This window comes from Cyanistes caeruleus, chromosome 2, assembly GCF_971803275.1.
Source record: "Cyanistes caeruleus chromosome 2, bCyaCae1.hap1.1, whole genome shotgun sequence".
In the NCBI taxonomy this organism is placed as follows: domain Eukaryota; kingdom Metazoa; phylum Chordata; class Aves; order Passeriformes; family Paridae; genus Cyanistes; species Cyanistes caeruleus.
Genome location: NC_141702.1, coordinates 98277060 through 98299900, shown reverse-complemented (window position 1 = coordinate 98299900; position 22841 = coordinate 98277060). Strand labels below are relative to the sequence as shown.

Genomic DNA, 22841 nt, shown 5'->3' with positions numbered 1-22841 from the left:
CGCGTTTGTGGCTTGCCCCACAGAGGCGGCCAGCCGCTGTCCGTGCGCTGCGGCTGCGGCTGCCCTGGGCAGGATCCGGCGTTTCCCTTCTCGCCGTGCCCGCCACGCTGGGCGCTGCGGGGAAGCGCAGGGTCAGAGCCGGGGGATGGAGAGAACCGCTCCGGGCCACACGCGGGGAGCATCACCCGGGGCCGCCGGGCCGGGCACACCCCGGGCTGCGCTCAGACCCGCACCCCGGGACGCTGGGGGGCCGGCCCGGCGGGGCCGCTCTCCCCGGCAGCCCCGGGCGGTGCGGGGAGTGCGGGGCACAGCCGGGCCGCCCCGCGCCCCCCCGGGCCCGCAGCTGCGCCCGTCCGTCAGCGCCGCCCCCCCGGGCGGGGCCGCCGAGCGCTGCCCCTTTAAGGCAGCGCAGCCCCGCGCGCATTCCAGCGGCCGCGTCACCGTTCCGGGAAGCGGGTGGCGTCACCCCGCCATCCCTCCCGCCGTCCATCCCGCGGCGGCGGGGCGGGCCCCGGGGAACAAAGGCGGGATAAAAATAGAAGGTGAGGGAGCGCGGGGAGCGCCGTGCCCGCCGGGCGGGGCCGCGCCCGCGTCGACGGTGACGTCACGGCGCGAGCGCGCGCCTGCGCGGCCCCGCGCGGCTATTGATAGGCGCCGCCGGTGGGAGCCGGGCGCGGTGACGTCACGAGGGGCCGCGCGTGCGGCGTCACGTCACGTGCGGGGCCGGGGCGCCGCGGCCCCCTCAGGATGGCGGGCGTGAGGAGCCGCCTCCCGGGACGGCGGGACCCCCGAGACCTGCGGCTGTGCCGGCAGCTCCCGGGGACCGACTGCTCTCGGGAGCCAGGGCGTTCTTTGTCTTGCCGTGGATTCGCCTTTATTTGGCACCAGCAAGGGAGCGGCTGCTAAACGTGCCTTTGCGGGGTGCTGATTGAAAGGATAAGTCCGTATGGCACTGCGAGCGAGGGCAGACAGCAAAGAGTGCTGCTCTCGCTCCGTGCTCTGCCGTTCTCCCAGTAAAGAAAAGCAACGCATTACCCCGGGGAATGGTTTCTACGCCCGCTGGAACATGACATTCCCCGCAATTAATTATTACATAAGTACCGTGTCAAGGATGCCATTGATATTACGGTCGTTCTCTCAACTACAGCAATGACAGCAGTAGCTTATATCTAGAATTTTAAAAGGGTGCTGGTTCATTTCTGTTCCATTTGCCAAGTCCGCCTCTCGAGAGCAGCCCGAGGATGTTCCGTAGCCTTTGTGGTCATGGACTCTGTGAAAGGCTGAAGCCTGGGATTGTTTACAGTCCCCTGCTGGAGCTGGCCTTGTCTTTTTCCTAAGAATCAGATAATGTGAAAGGATACTGGCCACATGTGTAAGCTTTTAATAATAGTATTTGGTGGACAAGGCTTACACACTCTTTACTGTAACTCTTTGTATTTCACTACTGGATATGAAAAAGCTGCTGGGTCCTCTTTGATCCCTTCTGAATGGGGGTTGGGGGAGTTTGTGGTTTGTGGTTGGTTGGTTTGGTTGGGCATTTTTTGTTAAATTGTTCATGAAATCAGTGCCTGTCTTGTATGTCTCCCAAAGCTGTTGCTTTATCTAGACAGACCAGATAGCAAATAGGTCTCTAGTTTGGGATGGCATCTTCCCAGACTGTTCATGTTCAAAGAAAATGTGGTAGACCATGTGGAACACAGAACTGTATCATCAACAAGTAACTTCTGATCCACTAGTCACTGTGAAGAAGTGAAAGATCTAAAAAACATTCACTGAGTTACACAATAAGCACCAAAGAAAACTCCAAATAAAGCACCAAATAAAGGTCCTTGTGAAGGAGCTGTAAAGTCAGTTGAAATTTCCAGAAGGCAAAACTGAGTGTGCCAAGTTCTCTCCCCATAGGGCTGATGTGTCTGCATCAGCATGCTCTCACCTGTTGCCCTGAGAATCAGACCTTTCGATATTATTTTCATAATTTTTAACCACTTTCCCAGGAAGGTAACTATAAACATAGATGTTTATACATTCCATTAAAAATATGCCTTTTGATGGACGTCTCTCACGGCCAGTGTGGTTGAGAAAGTGGTAACCTGACTATCCAATCCCTGGTCGTTGTTGAAAACCTATAAATACTGAAAGAACAAATAAACTTCTCTTATTTTTTCACCACACTTTGAGCTGTGTCTGTGTGAATCATTTCATGTCCGACAGTGACACTCACCCTTAAGTTTGGGTTTTTTTATTTGAAAGATAAAAGTGTTGAACTAAATAGAGACTAAACTAATCTGAACCAAGTCTAAACCTGGGATATTTTCATTCCACAGGTTAACCAAGCAGTTAATTTGGGATTATTCCCAAGTGGTTTTGAGTAGGCTTAGCCAAAGTCTCGACTGGAAAATTGAAGGAAGTTCAGCCCTTTTTGTGTGCCAGTGCACTGTTCAATGTTAGCAGTCCCTCTTTTTCAGCCTTTCTTTGTTGGCATCTGTTTGTGAAGGTTGCGTGTGCCGTTTCAAGGGCTTTGTTGTGCAGTGTAGTGATGGCATGGGGCATGGCAAACCTGAGCTGAATTCTGCTGTCCCAGAGCATTCCAAGGGAGGACGGCGTGGTTATTTGGTGTGTCTTTTATTAGATTGAGTCATAGAGAGGAAGGAGAAGTGGGCAAGCTTTCAGGAATACAAGCCTTTCTTCTTCAGCTGCCTTAAAAAAGAAATTCTGGAAAACTGTATCAGTAAATTTGTGCTGTTCTTAAAATTGCATTCTCCATCAAAAACCTGGATTACTCATTAGCTTCTAGAAATGTAATAACTGCGAGTTTTCCACTGAGGTGTTCCTGGTTACATGCTGCTAGGGACACACCTGTCAAACAGAACTGTGTTTGGACCCATAAATGTGTAGTTGCACAGATAACTGCTCAAAGTGCAGCAATCAGCCCTGGGATATGTTGTCTGGAGATTACACTGCATCTCCTCTGAAGGAGGAATTTGCAATGCTTACCTCACCATTTAGTCACCTGGATGACTGTATGCTGACAATAAAACAGGCTTCTGAACGAGCCACCAAGAATATCATTGCAAAGCTTACTGTAACCTGAAGAGAAAATCTGTACTGGTTGTACATCTCTGCAGTGGTGTACTAGCCTATGCTAGAACCTCCCTGCAAAACAGTTAAATAATCTTCTTAACCTAGAAAAAAAACATTCTGTGGTTTGAACTGAAGCTTTCCTGGAATTTTCCATGTGCCCTTCATGGCTTTGAGGTGGTGCCCCCTATCAGAAACAACCTTCCAGGAAGTCTGTGAACACTGAGCAGTATCAGCCTGTGTGTGAGCCTTGCATAATAAATGCCCTTGAGTGCAGAGCTATGGATTCTACTCATTCCCATCCCAGAATGTGAGGTGTTTGCTCAATGTACTGAGTGTCCTCATGGAAGTTATTGGGATGGGCCCAAACAGGGATGGAATGGCTCCTACAGGCTGAAGGACAGAAATGGCCTGTCAGCAGCTGAAGAATATTTTTACTAACCAATCCAAGTTGACTAATAGAGTAGCTCCAAAACATAAGCTCAGAGTTTAACTTTTTTAACCCAGGTGGACACTTAAAAACTGTGGTTTCAGCAGAAACATAAATTTGGCACCTAATTTTGTCCTCCCATCAGCCCTTTGCTTTCACACTGGTAATAATTAACAGCTGTTCCTCAAGTTCCCTGATGGCCCCTCTTCACTTCTAAGTGTCGGTTACCCTTTTATCTGAAAACATCTAGCTTTTTATCATAATCAAGGCATTCTAATTCTTGTGAGACTTATGAAGGTCCACATACATTTCACAGATCTATTGATCTTATATTAAAATAGGCACCATATATTTTCTGTTGCCTTCTATGTCTGGAAACCATTTTTTTCAGGGCAGACTAGAAGTTGTTTCTGGTGGAAGCTGGATTCCCTGACTCAACAGGGCTCTTTGTTTTCAAGGAATAGAAATAAAGAGGATCTCTTTTGACTTTCCTTTAATTATAGGCCTGAGGGCAGAGGGAAAGGAGGAGCGATTTCTGTTTCTCGGTATGATGTTTGTGATTTAGTTCTGCCTGGAGGAGTTGCTGTTTTGTTGCAAAATGATAATTGAGCCTTTCCTGTGGCTGTACAGGAGATTTGGCAGTATTGCACTCGTGATTTGTGGGAGCTCTCCAAAAAGTTAATTGGGAGTTTCTTCTGTGACTCTAACATGCTACTCTCCTTCACAATCCTAAGGATTTCCTTGTGGTATGATCCAGGGCTGAATGTCAAGTCAGTTCTTGCAGTCTGGCATTTTTATTCTGGAGAAAACATGATGCATTTGAAATGTATTTGAGATACCATTTTCTCATTAGATGGTTACGTTATACAAGGTGGAAAACGGCAGTTACCCTTAGAGCTATTTATTACAGTCATGGCTCTGGATCTAATGAGGGAAGATGGGAGTCAAGAAGGGACATGACAGAAGTTTTTGTAGAAGTGGGGATAATCTGGATGGTGAAGGTATATGAGAACATTAATGTTTAAAAAAAGATTTTATAAAGTGTGTTCTGCAGTTAATAGCAGTTCTGCTGTTACTTATGAACAGCCCTTGATCAGCCATAGGCACTAAGTCAGTATCTTGTCCTTTTCTTCATGGGAGTCTCCTGTGTCTAGCAGCTCCAAAGAATTAATGGCTTTTTGGGAAATAAAGGAATTACTTTATCTCATTCCTTGGCTGCTAACATCCTTTCCCTGAGGAAAGCAGAATTGTCAGTGATCATGATGATTCCTCTTTTCAGGTAGAGAAGAGGAATAAAGATGTGAGTGAGAAATTTAGGACATGTGGAATCTGCCACAAGGTGTTTTAGGTAAGTTGTTCAGTGCTTTCTGATAAAGACAGAAGGTGTATCATGCTCACCAGAGCAACGTGATGAGCATAATGTTAAGGCTGTTAATCATGTAAGTATCTGAGGGAATTAGAAATTGCACATTAAAGGTGTTGCCTGTTTGTTTTGACTGTTGCCTACTTTCTGCAGAACAGCTACTGCAGCATCTTTATGAACTGAAATAAGGTAGCTTTTCACATAATCTGCAGTAGTCTACTAGTCTCACAAATGTATTTATCCCATTTAGGGCATTTGTTATATGACTGAAAATTTGGATAACTTAGCTAAAAAGGTGCCTTTTTATTTCTTTCTTAAACCTTGGTAAGAATTCAAAGCATTCAGCTGTAACAAATTTTCTGATGGCTTACTGTGAATTAATCAAAGTTTAATTCATATGATAAGGCCATCATAGCTTTTTATGTAATATGAGACCATTTCATAAGTCTGTTAATTTCTAATTGACATTTTGTCACTTGACCTAGCCTGTGCTAAATGTCAGTGCAGGATTGTTACCCGTTAGTGTTTGTCATGACAGGATGAATTATAGAACTTACGAACTTTTTGTTTTTCCTACAAAACTGCTGTTTACCAACAGTGCAACTTGAAAACTTGCATTAAATATGGCTTTCAAAATTCAGAAATAGATTAAGCCCTTTTTCTCTGTTCTCCCTTCTAATCCTTCCTGTCCTCACTGTCACCCACCTCACTCTCCACCCGTAGATCAAAGTTTCCAAGAGTAGAAAGTCAAAATGTTTCACATAAATCTCCTCGATGCAGCTCAGGCTCTTTGAAACTTTTGTTCTCTTCTGTTTATTTCTTCCAAAATTTCTTGTTGCTTCCTCTGTATCCACCAGGTCCTTCTTCTTTTTCTTCTTTTTTTTTTAATTTGCTCAGGAGTGTTACTTGCCTTTATCTAGGACTGTAAGTGAACTGGAACTCTGGTGTTCAACTGTTACTTTAAAAATGTGGATAACTTTATTAGGTTCACAAAGAAACATCTGTGGTATACTGTAAATCACAAAGAGAAATACATTTTGCAAAGCAGGCACATTTGTGTAATGATGTTTAAAACAAGCTAACCTCATTGTTTTCCCCAAAGGCTTCTGCTTTTGTAACTGTGTAGGTTTGTAAATTCTTTGGAATTTGTCTTTTGCCTTGGAATGCCTAACTAAGTGGGAGATGTTGAAATTGGACTCAGTAGATCATGACTACCATTTTGGAACTTCCATAAACAAGTGTGCAGTGTGGAACATGTCTCTAGTGAGCACAATGCTTAGCAGAAATCCTAAATCATTCAGTTGAAAGCACAGTGAAAGCAAAACCAATGCATGAGCACATACCATGGCAATAGACTTAAATGTTATTGGAAGTTGCCCTATGAGAATTTAATCTTCAATTTTGTTGACTTTTCTGCATGTTTAGATATTAAAATATCTTTTTAATTGAATGATTCTGAGATGGTATCTTCTTTCTGCCCTATATTTGGAAGCAATGAGGGTAAGGTAAAGTTGTTTTGCAAGTGGGGCATCACCCTGTCCCTGTGGAGCTCAGTGACATATCTTGCTAACTGAAGCGATGCATTACTGGGTGTGTAGGTTTTTGGGTGGCAGAGTTTGGTCCTTGGCTTCCTTTCTTCACACAGATTGATTGTTATGTCTATGTTGTTGTAAAAGCAGGGTGTTCTAAGGCTTTCTAATTACCTTATATCTAACTTGGCATACTTTCTGGAACTGAGAGATTTCCTACAAAAGCTTGGTACCTCCCTCATCCAAGTAACACCACAGAATTCTTTTGAAAAAGCATTTCAGTGCTACCACATGCCTAATTATAAGTTGATTTTTTTAGGCTTTTAAACTTGATTTGTGTTACAAAAATGAAATTCTTTTTAAGGATCGAATTGCATATTGCTTAAATGTTGCTCAAAACTCTACAAAAAACTTCATTTGATTTAATTTTCACATAATCTATAGTTTTCTTAGCATTTTAGAAAGATTAATTGCAATAACTTGTCATGGTAGTTTATATCCTAAAAGCCCTTTGTAATCTTGAAGAAACCTGATTTTTTAAACCTTTCTCCTACACTAAACAGACTTCTTAAAACTAAGACTGATTTTGCTTTAACTTCTCTGATTTAGATTGCTTGTAATAGCTGTGGTTACAATGTAGTACTCTTCCTACCTCCCAGGTAGTTATGCTGTCTTTACTGCAATCTTTGTAAGGGCTTGAAAATAGAGATGAAGAAAGCCAGGTTTTATTCTTTTGCTTCTTGAGAACTGCTGGAGAGTTTTGTTGTTTCATGATTGCTGTTCTTTTTAAATGGTAAGTTATTTTGCACTGAGAAGAAATAGTTTTCAGCTGTTAAAAGTAAGAGGTGTCTGTAATAAGGGTTATTATGATTAATTTTTATTCTTCTTGTCAGTTCTCTGAAAAATATAATTTCAAATATAAAAAGACACAGGCTTGTTTACTTAATGATCCTGTAGAATATATTCCTGTGTTGCTGAGATCAGTAATAACAGGATGAGCTAAGAACTGATTATTCAAGATAAGATTTTGAAGTTCATTGAGAGTTTTAGCACTAGTGGATGATATTTTGCACCAAATAAAGCAGAAATTAGCATTTATTTCGGAGTGAATTCAGGTGATGCTGAATTTGATAATGTCTGTTTTCACTCGACTTGGAATATGAGGATTATCTGTTGACATAAGTATTTAAACCAAACTGGTGTGAATACAAACCAGATGTTTCTTGGGAACATTTTTATAGTACATTTGAACCATAAAACAAGGTGACACAGTTTTTTAATCAGTATTCCTTTTTGTGTGTTGAGGAAATGTGTGTTCTAAGTGTTACTTTGCCATTTCTAAGTGGACAAGAATCTGCAATCTTGTACATCATTAAGTGCTGCAATGAAAATCTAGATACAGAATAGAATGACCCTCTGTATAAAAGAAAATAAAATCATGTTTGATTTAGATCTTTAACACAAATAAGGACTCCTTTAAAATTATTTTTTAAAATCATTTTAGGCTTGGTTAAATCTTGATTTCCATATCCATTCTCACTGAGCACACAAGATGCTGTCAGCAAGAAGCTGGTGACATTTAACAATTAATCTAGGATGAAAAACATGTTAGTATTTTGGAAGTGTTCCACACTTAGTTGCATTGATTCAGGAGTACCTTTGTGTTATAAAACTTTCACTGTCCCATCAATTTCTTCTTGCAAACCCTCCAAGTGGAGATAACCTGTGTCCCAGTCTTACAGGCTCTTCTCCCCTTGTGAACGTGCCACACAAGGCCAGGGCAGAGGTGGAACATAATGGTATTGGAATGTGTTAATGCCATAAGTGTAGATTTAGATTATTTCAATATTATATTATAACAGCAGCAAGGAATGTTATTTGGACTTGTTTTTACTTTTTTATTTCATACACATACACACAGAGGAGTCAATGTTTCTCAAAGATGAACTTCTTGGCAGTTTCTGGTTAATTGCATTCTCTAGCATTTTGTAACTAATATTTTATTATGATGATGTTCTTTTTAAAAAAAGACCTGCAATTTGGACAGTTAATTCTTGTAAACTGTCCCTTTAATGTGTTGTAACATTAACTCTTGAATCATTCAGTCACAAGAGTTTTGGTGTTTATAGGATTGGGAAGATGACTTGTGTGGTCTTTGCCTAGTTTTGCTGAATACTTCATTCATCAAAGAGCATTTCTCTCTACATTGAAGTAAATTAAAGGGGAGACTTCATGCAGAGGAAGAAATATTTCCTACTCCTTCTTCAGGTCTCCTTTTGTTTTCATTGCATGAAACAATATACAGAGAACATGCTGAAAGCCACCATACCTTTTTTGGCTATCTCCAGATAGCTTTTTTCAAAAGCTTTGTGGTTTATGAAGAGCCCTTATTACATCTGACACTGGAAATCCAGTCAGTCCTTTTCTGAAGTACACTGTTGATGCCTGTTCCATCTCATTGTGCATGTGGAGAGATCCCAAAGTTATAAATAAGTTTGAATAAGTTTGTAGTAGCCATATGTCATAGCAGTGTGTCTAGTTTGGGTCTTTGAGGTACAGCTGGAATATATAGACAATATAAAAGCTCATATTGCATTGTAACTGCCAAGTTCTGGTTCTCTGCCTCCATCGTTTACTAAACATGTGCAGTAGTCTTAACCTATCTGATTTAGATAAATTTGATAAGAATATAAACTGGCCATAAAAATGTAATTACAGCTTGATCCTGTACACTGAACTAGAGATACAGTAGTTCAAAATGCAGTTGGCATTTAGGTGCTTGTATAGCTTTATAGTGCAGTTCAGCCACACGGAGGGTGTGTTCATTTAGCAAAAGGTTCAGGCTGCTTCTTGTTTAGGTCTGTTCACACATTTTTTCCCCTCTATTTGTTGGTGTTAACTCTTTGCAGAAAGGCAACAGTGTGTTAAACAGCATCAGTTTGTTGTGTGAAAAGACCATCGGTATTAGTAGATGCACTAACAGGTCTCTAACAGTTACAAGGGCTTCTAGCAGTGTTTGCAAAGCCTAACTCTATAAACTCTGACCAACATAAAGCTGAAACAGCTGCCAGATTTACTGGCAATTAACTCTGTTTGTGAGTGCTCACAAGTCTGGGAATCTGGCTGTTCACAGACGATGTGTTAGTTTGGGAACTTTAGTCATACTCATTTAGCGTGTATCCAAGGGTTTGATATCGATTGTTTTGGGGTTGGGTTGGTTTTGAATTGTGGCTTGTTTGATCCAAGTGCTATTGAAAGCAGCACAAATCTCTCCATTGACTTGGATTAGTTGGTCACTGTATGACATAAGAAGCCTGTGTTGATTAATTCCCTGCAGTTCCTACTATGAGCCCACGCATAATAATTGAGAACCATTAGTGGCCATTGTCACTGTTAGTCAGTTCCCAGTAATACCTCATTTTTATTTTCAGGCTCAACCCCCCAATCCTACACAGTGCTATAAATAAACCATGTAATCAAGACCTCCTTGTCATATTATTAGAATAATAGATGCAACATTTGCTAAACTTGGAACTTTCCCAAAGTCATACATAGTCACAGGTTCATGTGACCTGTTACAAAAGTTGCTGATTTCATTGTTTGGCTTTTGAACACGACTTTCGACTTGCCGAAGGTTGCTGCAGCCTGTAAGCAGGAGGTCACAAAGGGCGGGGTGTTGCATAAAGGTTTGCAGTTGTGACTCAGTTTTTGCAGAAAGTAATGATCTTTTTGCTTCTCCTCCTTCCTCCTGCTTATCAGGAAGTGCCCTACAGCACTGCAGTAAGATAGCACTGCCTGTTTAAAGAACACCTTCAAAACCTACTGGAAACAGTGAACTGTAGAAAAGCAAAGCAGTAACCTCTAGTGTTCCTTTCTTAGTTGTGAAATCTGGGGGAAGAACCCATGCTACAGTGTTACTTCTTATTTTAGGAGCAAAATGTCTGTCACTTCTGGTATGTAAATGTCATATAACATTGGACAAAGTTGAAAATGTCTAACAAATATTTGCTGGACAGTATTGTCTTATCCAGGAGATAAAGTGTCAGCTTGTCATGTGTTTCTAGGCTACCTTACTAATACATTACCTAAATTACCTTAAAATGTATGAATAACATGCACAATATATTGGGGAAGTCACCCTTTTTTGTAGTTCTGCAAATGAATTACTTGGTCACCCATTTGTATCATTACAAGGCACTGTCACTTGGAGGGTTGCTGCAGGTTTGGTAATGTTTGTACCTCCTAAATAGATTGTGATTCTCAGGTTAGATGAAGTATGTTTTGAAAGGTCATACAAAGAAGAATTATGAACATTATAGTAGTACCATTTTTTGCTTTTTAGAGTTTCTTACTCTATGAGTGTCTTCTGCCTTTTCTGACATTTCACCATGGGCATCCCTCAGTAATTTCACATGAAGGAATAGAAAACAGGTCAGAATAGTATACAGATAAAAATCAGTTTCAGGAACCATTATATCTCTTAGGGAGGATGGGTTACTTTTTCTGTAGCAGAAATACTCACTATCTCTTTGATAAATGTTGCTGCTGTCTTTAAGCTTAGGAAAATAAATGTATTAAAGTAGATGGTAGAGTGCATTTTTGTTCTGCACAGTAATATCACTTTAATTCTTTATAATAGGCAATTAGATAACAAAGCACATCTTAGGATATTGTATTAATGTCTCTACTCACAGATCAAGTTTTTAGAAGGAAAAATTTCTGATGGATCTTCCATAAGTATCAGTGTTTTTCTTCCTTAAAGGATCATTTCCTACATGAGGAAAAAAAAAAAGAAATAGGTAATAACCATAAGAGAGGGAAAAATGGGGTTTTTTGTTCATTTGTTTGGGTTTTTTGTTTGTTTTTATTAACATGTAAGCATGATCTTGTACTGATTCTACATTTAGGAGTGTTTTTTTGGTCTGCTTTGTCCCCTGATATCTACACATGAGGCAAGAGAGGAAAGAGGTTTTTCCTTCCTCCCTGTGCACTGTTCCTCTGTCTCTTTTTTTCATAGCCACTACAGTATCTCTGCATTCCTGGCCCCTGTACATGGCCTGAGCACAGGAGTCATTTGAGCAGTCTGAGTGCTTTTATGTGCAGACAGCCAGCTCTCCTGGAATAATTTATAAGGACTGCATCAGGAGCAAAATCGGGGAATTTGGAGGGCTGCCCTGAGTTGTGCTGATGGTTGTACCCTGACCCTCACTGAGGGAGGCACAGGCCACATCCCTTACGTTGTTCTACCACTGCTGGCGTGGAGGAGCAGCAGAGCTGAGTTGATGTGGACAGTCTGTAAGTATTGAGAGAAATCACACAGTAAGGAAAACCACTGTGACTCCAGAGCATGTTGCTGGGTTTCTTTTCTCCTGTGTACCTCTTGTCCTCCTGTTAGCCCAAAGAGTCACCACAATGCAAAGAGGTGGTGAGATAATGTGTCCGTACAAGAAATCCACTCCTTTTTATGTGGCAGGGTGAGCTCAGGTACACATTTCCTGGTTGTTTTTGTTACAGTGGATTTTGCTGCTGTCTTTTCTGTTATTATTATTTGATTCTCAGAATTATTAGTGGATTGTTTGTTCTGGAGAGGTGGCAGTAATTGTGAATTTCTATGGAACACTAATAGCATATGAGTGTTGTAGACAGGTAGCCACACTAGGAATTGGTGGTGTGAGCTACTGATGAATTGTGTAAATTGACCTTTACCTGTCCTTTGTTTTTCCAGTGCCATATCAAGCTGTGTTGTTGGGTTTTTTAAAAATGTATAGATAGGACTTAAATTAATACCAATATTTAGCTTGCAATTTGAGCGAAGATTACAACAAAACCAAATCTAATACTGAATTTCAAAGGAGCTTGCAGGAGACTGTGTCTCTTAGATCAAGTAGTAATGGTTGATCGGAAGTTCCGGTCTCATCCATGTATGGGCCTTTTGAAGAATGAAAATATTAATTCCAGTAAACATAAAGGCAAAACCTAGGCAAGTGAGGGCACTGATCATCCAAGTATGTTGTCTAAGAGGAAGTGTAGTTGTACATTTGGTTTGTTATTCTCATGTAAGGATTCAAATTGTATTTTTGTTATAAAGTACAGTTGTTGTAAAGCTTTCAATTCTATTGAACTTCCGACTGCCCAAAATAGACCATTTTGCCAGTCATCTCTGAGGTCTGTGCTGCCCCACCTAGAACTCTGTAAGTATCCCAGAAAATTATTCCAAAGCTAGAACAGGCATGTCTAGATTATATTGCAGCCAGTGTTATGACTGCATTTATAATTACTGTGAGTTAACATAATTCTTTCCTTTATGAGGACAGCTCTTGGAGAAACTTCTGTTTCTCTTTGATTTTATTGTTTCTGCTGGTGTAAGATAAAAGCCACTCAGGCTAAAGGAGTATAAAAGCTTTTTCTTATGAAAAAAATGGTATGCCAGTACGAACACATCCTACATGAAACCAAAAAGTCAGTTGCAATCTACGCTTTTAAAATTCTAAACGATGATGTACATGAGAGGTTGTAAAGTAACTTTAAAAAGGACCTCATGATGCATACACTTGTGTAATTCTGGACACTCTCATTACAGAATTATTATGCACATACCCAGATTTAGTCATGTGTGGATCAACCAGATATAGTTCTGTAGATGTTTTTTTGGTAGGGAAATGACATAGCAAGCAGTTTAGGAAGTAAACCATAGATTTGCCATATTGAATGAACCTTTAGTGTTTGACTTAAATTAATAAGGGATTTAGTTATTAAATTCACTCATTCTCAACAGGAATTTTGATGTTCAAGAATTTGAACATCACTATTTATAATAGAAAAAAGGCTTGTTAGAATACTAAGTGACCTGAAGTTTTCTAGCCTAGGTATAATTTAATCTAAACATACCTATCAATGGCTCAAAAAAAGTCAAGTACGCACAGCAGTTTGGCTTCATGAGAATGCTCTTCTGGGAGCTGATGGAGTGCAGAGTTTCTATTAGTTTCCTATGTGAAAGTGATCTCTCTCTCCCCTTCATTGCTGAGCATCTATATCCATGGCCACCCTCAAGAATCTTATTTTACCTCTTGGCTCCATGCACTGGGAGGTCCTGTTGGCATAAATGGGTGTAACTGTGCCCTGGGAAAATAACAATTCTTGTTGTTGCCTGTGCTGGATGTCCAGTGCCACTTCTTTTATTGCTCTGAGTGCTGAACAGATGTTTTCTTCAAATATTAATCCTGCCCAGATAAATCTTCCTCCTAGAGTTCTGCACTTCTCCTTTTAGTTACTGTTCAAATGGCCATTTCTTTTACCTGGCAATGTTAATTTTTTACATGAAATCAGGCAGTTCTGTTCTATTGATTATATCCATTCAGGATTTAAATATTTCTTAACAAAATGTGTTATACATTATTCATAATTATAAATTATATAATTATAAAGTATAGTTACTGAGTCAAGTACATCTCAAAACATATACAGAACTGCTCAGGGTAACCACCCAGTAATGCACCTTGTGTGCCTATGCTAATCTTAAACCTTATCTCTTCCTCCAGGTTTTTCACAAACTAATGTTTAAATCACTGTATATTGCTTGACAAGTTATTAGAGTTTTTTAAAAACCACTGTATTGACATCCATTCTTTACCAAGCTGGTGCTGTAGATGAGCACCAATCATACAGTTTGGTAATAAGTAATTTATTTTATGCCTATGTATGAATATATATAAAAATATCATTTGTGTCTTTAACTTACTGCTATTCCAATGGATTTGATATTTCCTATTGGTTGTAAATTAGATTTATTTTTCAGTTTAATATCTTCTTTATGACTTTCTAATCAGAAGTTCTATCATGAAGAAAAAGAATACAGAGAAGTTTTTTAAAATTACCTGGCACAGATAATGGATTTATTTCCTTGTAGTGGGTGTTGCCCCATATTTTCATGTGCAAATGAAACATTTTTTATAAATGATTGATTTATAAAATGGCAGAGCATATTACAAAAACAACAGTCATTTACAGTAAATATTTAATTTTCTGTCTTGTGTTCTAGTAAGGCTGTTTGAAGAGAAAGAAGACAAGTATTGGGATTTTGTGTGACCCACTGTGGTAGGTAATTCTTCATCTCTGAAGAATATACATTCTATAGTCCTTAGAAAGTATGTTGGAAACACTGTTGATTGCATAGGAATTGCTTAATGCATTCCCAAACACTTGATTAGTAAATAATGCTCTACCTGAGTGAATGTTGCTTACAGAGAAATTCCATGCTAGGTATGGTATACTACAGACTGAAATGTAAATGAGAGCATGCTTTGCTTTTCTCAAATCTGTGATCTGGAATGACAGCATAGAATCAAGTTATGCTGTACCAGAAGCTCTTGGTAAAATCCAAAACCCCCACAAAATACATTTAGTTTCATGTTTTGTTGTGCACTCTGTATGTGAGCAATGCTCATCCATGCTTGCAAATCTTTTAAGAAGATCTCACTGTAATTGCCAATGTGGATGTCTGGAAAATGTGTGCTTACTAACATATACAAACATGCAGACTATGTACTTCTGATCTTGATGTTAACAAAATTGCATGATTTTGTGGCAAGACTAGCATAAATGTAATTACTCAGATGCAGGTTGTGTATTATTTTGGTGGGTTTTGGCATTAAACTTGAAGTTAAGTTTGTTTCACGAAGCAGAAAGTCTGCTTTTGGAATGAGATATATGTAAACTTGTTCACAGATATCCTCTCACTACCAATCATCCTTATACCATATGTTCTAAACTAAACAGTGCAGATTCCAAATGAATGCTGATGTCTACAGTGCAAACATCTGCTTTATCATCCTTTAGTGCTGGTGAATTATTTCCTGTTCAACTCTGGATTGCCTGTAGAAAAATGTTCTGTCTATGAATTGATCAGGTCCTGTTAACCTCAGTTACCCTGGCTGCAGAGTATTTCACCATATAAGATGCAATATGGTATTTTAAATCAGGCCTTGCTCTATTAATAACATATAAAGTTGCTACTGCTCTTGATAGAACTGTTTTCAGGTTTTCATAGGTGTACTAAATAAGTTTTTAGGTTTTTATACACTGCTTTACCTAATTGAATAACACATTAAATGTATTTTTTGCCTTCTCTGGGTTATTCCTCCCCATTTCTAATCCTGTATGTCTGAAAGTTGACTGCAGAAACCTCTGCTAAATTCCCCTTGAGTGACTTTCTTCATGGAAGTCACATCTCATATTTAGTTGCTTACTTCATCAGGCTTACTTGCTCTGCTCTGTCAGTGCTTAACAATTTAATCCTTTGCAACACTTAAGTATTGCATCACCCATAAAAGATTTAAAAAGCCAGTGGCCAGGCTGGATAAATCTAGGAACCCAATTTCTGTATTGATCTGATGAGAACTGTGAGTTAATGGAAGTTCTCTCAGACAAGTTAATTTTCCCTCTTTGTTTCATTTCTGGTTTGAGCCTTTGAGAGTTTGGAATTTTCTGAAAAGAGCTGGAAACAGGCTGTTCTCTGATAAACACGAAGAAGGCAGGACCAAAGTCTGTAAATAAGTGTAATTTGAACAGCATCAAATACAAGAATTTTATTGGACTACTTTTTGAGGCTTTGTGTTACGATTGTGAGATTAAATTCACTCTATCAAATGAGAAATAAATTACAGTCTCCTTTGTGTGATAATCTGTCATCCCACATATGAGCACAGATTCGGTCTTTCTCTGAGCTCAAAGCCAGTGGGTTTTTTGTCACACTTGTTTTCTGCCCTGATTATATATTGAGAAGGGTATCATTACACAGGCTTTCCAAAAGATTTTCTTTTTGCAATGAGCTTGCTGGCAGGCTTCTGACAAAATTCAGTAAATGTATTCAGCTATATTTATTAATTCAACAGAATGATATCAGTGATACTCTCTGAGCAAAGTAAGGTCTAACCTTCAAGACAGTACCATTTCTGACTGTAGTGTCTTAATATTTTAATGAAGCCATGCTGTTTATTCCAAAACTTCAAGGAATATCCTCAGTATAATTTTGAATTTTTCAACTGCTCGTCTTTATATATGACAGATCTAGTTTCTGTTAAGTTTATTTAATTTTATTCTAGCTCCTTGAAGCATTTCAAGGTGGTCAAGCAAAGAAAGTTAGAAGCCATGTAAAACAGAAAGACAGGGACTTGTGATTTGGGGGTAAGGAATAGTCAAAGACAAAAGAAATAACAGTTGGTGAAATGGATGAAATTAGGATTGGTGAAATGAGGATTCTGGTAGGATTCTTTTGATGTCAGAAAACACGATATTTCAAATGTAAAATGTTTCTTAGAATGAAAAGAATTCTTGTCATCTTGTTGCGAAGCAGAGAGCTGCTTCATTTAATTTTGTTTTCCAGCCAAGTAAGCAAGAGCCTGAGGGAAGTATGGAGATGCACAGTCATTTCATTTACAAAAGTGCAGCTATTATGTCTTTATTTTCAAGGCCTCTTTGTGCAGGAAGCTTCTGGGCTTAAAGATCAACATTCACTGAACAACATTCAATAAAATCTTGGATTAGAGGCATCCACTGATCCTGTCTGTGTTTTGGTGTTAGAAATTCAGTATTTGGGGTTTATACTTTAGGGAAGGTGCAGTGGAAAGCTGTGATACAGAGGTGTGTTGGAAAAAAGCAATTTGTGGTCAGCAAAGATTCTTTTCAAGGTAGTTAACGTCTGTCTCCCTGAATTGTGTTTACATTACTGCCTAAAGGACTTCTGCAGTTTCAGTTGGAATATGTTCCCCAGCCAGAACACTTGTGTGACACATTTGCTCCCATGGATGCTCACCATTCAGTTAGGGCTGAAATAACCTCTGGCTAACTTCTGAAACAGCTGCACTGGTTAAAATTCTTCATAGTCACGTGTTTCAATATTAAATAGGCTTTTAGGCTTATTAACGTTATGATTACTGTATATTGTCAAGACATAGGGTTGTCACCCAGGAAGTCTTACCTGTTGACTTGCAGTTTTGCCTAAGGCATGTTAGCCTGACAATTGTATTGCTAGAATTTGGAGAATTCGTTATAAATAACTGTTGTTGCTAAAATGTTTAATTCTGTAATGAAAATGCTCAGGAAGATGAAAAATGCACAGTTTTCTATTAGAAAAAAATTAAATTTCAGTATTTAAAAAAATTAACACATGTTATGTGCAACTAAAGATATATCGTCATATCTTGGTTTTTTTTTCATTTTCTCTTGGAAGTGCTCATGTATTTTCCTCCTCTCTTAGGAGTCTCAATTTTTCCATCAGAATGGCATGTTTGCATTTGGGAAATTTTTCAGCAGTGCTTTCTTTTTCTTTTTTTTTTTTTTTCTTTTTCCATAGTACTCGTATCTTACCCAGAATTTGTCTGGTAGCTTCAGAGAATGGGAGTGCATGAACTAAAACAGCTCATTACAGTTCAAGTCTTTCCAAGGTTCATGTTCCTCACTGAAGAACCTCAACGTGATAAAGTATTGTGAGGTTAGTGAAGGCTGATTTTTTGATAATAAATACCAAGTCCAGCTTTGCACAGTGAATCTGCCCCTTAGAAAAATCTGTGTCAGTTTTTGCTGTCATCATGACCCAGGTATTTGAGACTAGGGAGTGATTTTTATCATGCAAAATCTTATGGAGTGTGTTATATGAATTTTGCTTCTCCAAAATGTGTGCTTGCCTGGAGGGACTTGAAAAAACAATGATAGATGTTCCCTGCTGAACACGAGAGGAGATAAATACTTCACTAAGCACCCAAGCCAACAGCATAATAAAAAAGGAGGCACTTTAGTTTCCTAAAGCTCAAATTAGCTTTCAAGAGCAAATTCCAAACTCTGAACCACTGGAGTTTGTGTTGTGTTTACAGTGACATTTTGTACTGCCCATGATGAGATGAACCCACAATTTAGAGCATTGGCCTCACCTACCTGTCCCGTATTTTATTGAGTCCTCCTATCTTGGACATGTATTTTTCATGTGGGAAAAGAGTTAATCTTAATTTTGATACTCTGTGTCATCTGCTAGTCCTTTCACAGCCATATTGATGGTGGACAGCTCTTGGGCTTGCCAGGGGAGTGGCCATGGGTGATGTTTGTATGAGGTGTAACATCTGTGGGACAAGAAGGGGTTCACCACCTTGCCTGAGGTAATAGTGAGGTGGTTGCATTATGTCCATATGTGCTGTGCACATCACTTTTCCATATCCCTGATTAAATCAATGTGATTGAGCCAGAATAATTTTTAAACTGAGTAAGAACCTTCCTGCAGTATGCATTTTTAAGTTCTCTTCAAATAGGGAGTTATTTTGCCCTTTGCTAGGCCTTTTTTATTTTAATGGTTGCTGAGGTTAATGGGTCTTGTGTTCAGCTTTTAATGCTGTTTCTATATGGCTGCAGAAAATAGCTTAGACACACAACCCTTATACTTGTAAAACTGAGGAAGTACAGGATCTATGGACTTAAAGGCTAATTGCAGTATGTAGAGGATCTTCACTCAGAGGCACTAAAATGTTAATCTTTTCAATACTGTGTTGTTTGAGGTGCACAGTTTCCAACTTTCACCCCTCCCAACCTTGTTATGATGTGCTGTTGAGCTGAAAATAAGAACTGATATCCCCCTCTTGGGCTCTGTTCCAGCAGTGCTTTGTTCCTTTCTCCTGCTGTTTGCCTGCAATTGTTTCCCAGCTCTTTAAATCCCAGCACTGAGATGCCAGCAATCCAGATACTAGAGGTTCTGCTTCATTTCTCCCAGGCAGAAATGTGATTTGGCACTTACCTACCCATTCTTTGACTGGAACTTTTTAAGACATCTTAACTTGATGTATTTGGGATTTCTGTAAAAGACTTCATGTGCTGTAAATGAAGATGTATCATCTCAGAAACGAGGGTCACATGTTTAATTGCAAATGACTTGGGTTTACTGCATTCTGGTGTAATTTTGTGATGTCCTCACCCAAGAAACAGCACATGACTATTTGTAAGCTTGCCATCCCTGGGAGGAAATTTAATAAGGCTTTCAGGATCTGCATTGTAAGGCCAGTAATTGGTGTGATCCAATAAGGGAGAGCTCTGTGGTGGCATCACTGGAGAGAGTAAGCCTGGTGTGACTGCTGCTGCTTCTCGGATCATGCTGCCTAATGAAAGATTAATGACGAGATGATGCTCTGTAACAAACATCTAATACTGCCACCAGGTCACAGGTTTGATTTGAAGCAATCAATACAGTTTATTCTCCTGGAGGTAGCTAATGATAGCATGCTTATGAGAAATGAAATGGCCTGCAATCTAAGACAGCCTGCTCCTTCTCATGTGTCAGCTTTAAAGAAACAGCATTCCTTCTATAACATCATTTAAACCTTGGGAAGAAAGGAAAATTTAAATTCTGGGGGGGGGGGGGAATGTTAAGGAAACTTTTATTAAATAATGGAACTCAAGAAGGGAATCCTTTATATTAAAAAGAAATTAAAATTAAAACTCAATGAAACATAAGTTGGAAAGAAAAATATCTCATATTCTCAGAGTTAATAGTATGTGAAAGAGAAAAGAGTTTGATTTGACCTTGGTGTTTAAAGATCAGATGTACATTTATGTGTGTGTTCATAATCCTTTGAGTGACTCACTTGCCTATAAGGGGCAGGGGGTCAAGTCCCCTCTATGTTACATTAACCCATCTGAGGAGAAAAAGGAAGAAACTGGAATATCATTCCTCTTCAGGACCAGATAAATTGCAGATGCAACCTACTGAGTATTTTTTTAAAAATTACACCAGCTATATTAATTCCAGAAGGCAAATTTAGGACACAGAGGAGGGTCTGTATTCAAGTAATTCCCTCAAAGATAATCCTATGAGAGGCTGAGCAATCTTAGAGTTAGAAGGCAGAATGAGTAAACTCAAAAAGTTTTTCAAGACTTCAAAATTCAAAAACATTTTCAAGATTTTTTCCTGAACTTTTAAGCCCTTTGAAGTAGACTTTGCATTCTTTCTTTTGTCTAAGTACTAATGTGCTGTGAAAGTGTTTGCAGTAAGTTACTGTAGCTACACATGGAGTAAGATACTGTAAAACATGAATAAGGGAGATTGACTTTTGAGCTCTTGATTATAATACTTCAGCTTTCCAAGATGCAGAGTGGGAACTTCCTACCTGTCTTTAAAGAAAAACAACAAACCAATCCCCAAAAAAACTCCCAAACTCAAGCTCAGATTCTCTAATGAAATGTTCTGATTTTCATAGCAAAGTAGAATTGCTGTCCTCCAGGTATGAACAGAACCATACTGACCTGGCTTCTGTTACTTCTAGGTACAAAACAATATTCTAAAAAGTCATGATAATTTATTTCCTAGATGAAAAGAGCATTTTCTTAGTACTAAGGATACTTGCCTGAGTGGTACTTTCATTCTAGATTGGTAACATCATAAGCTTTCTAAATGTAAGCATTAATATCATTAACAATGTTACATTCCTCATACCTGGAACAAATTGAAATTATCACCAAAAACATCAATTCGTCACCAGAATATCAGTACTGGAAAATACAATAAATGTAAATAGAATTTTCATGCTAACATCATTTCCCAGGAGCACAGATGCACTGAAACACTCCCTTGTAGTGACTAAGCAGTGTTTGGTGAGTAAGGCACTTCCTAAGACCTGAATAGCAACTCTAATAGCAATTTCAGATTTGCATTTTCCCACTCTTACACAGTTGTAAGAAATATGTATATCTTGACATTAGATGACATTTCTTAATGTTTAGCTTTCTAGTTTTCATCATACAGCAGGGGGGAGGACAAATCTGTCACTCCTAGCTGCAATCTGAGCATCTGTGCCTCAGTCACTGGAGCTGCATCTGTTTTATTTGATTTCTTCCCCTCTGTATTGATTACATTTTCTTTCCAGACTGCACTGTGATCAATTGCTATCGTGTTTCTTGGATTAACTTGGATTTCTCATCTTTTCTATTTCCATTTCCTTTATTTTCTATTCCAGTAAGTGATTTAAAGCTTTAAATCTTTAAATAGAGCCTATTTCCCATAAACCCTGGAATTTACCAGGATCCCTTCTTACAAGAGGAACATGGTCTGATGGTGAGCAACCTGAGAGATGGACTTTGCTGTGTTTTTATCCCAGCTGATTTACTTTTGTGGCCTTAGGCAGGTCTCTAAACTACCTGCCAGGAGAGCTGTCAGGATTAACTGAGCAGACAAAGTGCTGTGTAATGCTTAATATTGTCTAACTTTAACAATCAGTGTACATTTAGTGCCATTCTTTAAAACAAAGTCTGTGATGCTAGTGGGAAGATTTGTTGGGTTTGGGTTTTTTTGAGTGGTCTTGCCTGTAGAATGACAATAGGATTCCTGACTCCAGCCTTACAAATTCATAGTTGCACAGACTTCAGGGAAAAAAAAATATCATTTCTGTTTCTCCTTGGTAACTGGTATTTATTCTAAAATTTTTCTGTCAGTCTTAGAAAAAAATATGTTTGTCTTTGTGAGGATTCATGTTGAAATTAATTTCAAACTTGTTGCTATCCATAGTCCTGGAAAAGAAGATGAAAAAAACAATATCCAGAAGAAAAATATTCCAGAACCGATATCTAGAAGAACAAAGTAGTACATAATGCTGTTCATTTTAAATTTTAATTATTTCCACATAGAGAGTATTGTAAAAGAAATATTCAAAGTATTGAATTTTGTCAGTTTGTTATTAGTTAGATCAGGCTTTTCCTTCATAAGAGTCATAGTATATCTTGTTTTTATTACTGTGTCAAACTTATCTGTAATTGCACTTTTCTTTGAAAAATTGCATTTTTCTTGAGTATGAGTGGCAAAATCTTGCATTATGTTTCATTCTGATTAGCACTTTGTATGCTGACACTGCCTTTCCTGGCAAAGTATCACCCAGAATATCCTACTGGTCTTTGTCCCACATCACAGTGATTGCTCACAGTCATCCTCTGATGCACTAAATACGCCCTCTTTTTTCTCCTCATTTGTAATTTCCAGCTTGTCACAGGAAATCTTACTCCTATATGGATGACCATGAACTTTATCTAATTTCTTTCTGTTTCTGTTATTGCAGAGTTCTCTCCCCCGCCTTGGTGTGGAATACAGTCTTTCTTTGTACTAACAGCTTATCACAAACCTAGTTTCTCTGCCAAGGTCACAAGGGAAAATATTAAATATGTCTCGAGGCAGCTATTTGAGGAATTACCCTTACAGTTTCTCTCTAGCCTGATACTGGAATTGTTTGAATGGCTTTCTCTTTAACCAGAGAGTAGAAATATAAGTGCATATGTTCCAAATTTTCCTGTTAAGTATATGCATGGATCTTAGATTTTATAAATCATAATGAAACATAAAAATTGATTGCCTTACAGTGATCAGAGAAGTCTCTGAGAGGTTCTAGATGTTCTTCAGGTATTTGCAAAACAGCTCCACTCA

At 38.9% G+C, this 22841-nt stretch overlaps 1 long non-coding RNA gene across 1 annotated transcript in view; it reads left to right on the top strand.

Moving 5' to 3' along the window:
- Window positions 1-372: 372 nt before the first annotated feature.
- LOC147655031 (uncharacterized) overlaps window positions 373-22841 on the top strand; it is a 49368-nt gene continuing 26899 nt past the window's right edge. Inside the window, exons 1-2 of the long non-coding RNA XR_015283708.1 lie at window positions 373-542; window positions 4788-4856. This is a non-coding gene — a long non-coding RNA (uncharacterized LOC147655031). The remainder of the gene's footprint in view (window positions 543-4787; window positions 4857-22841) is intronic.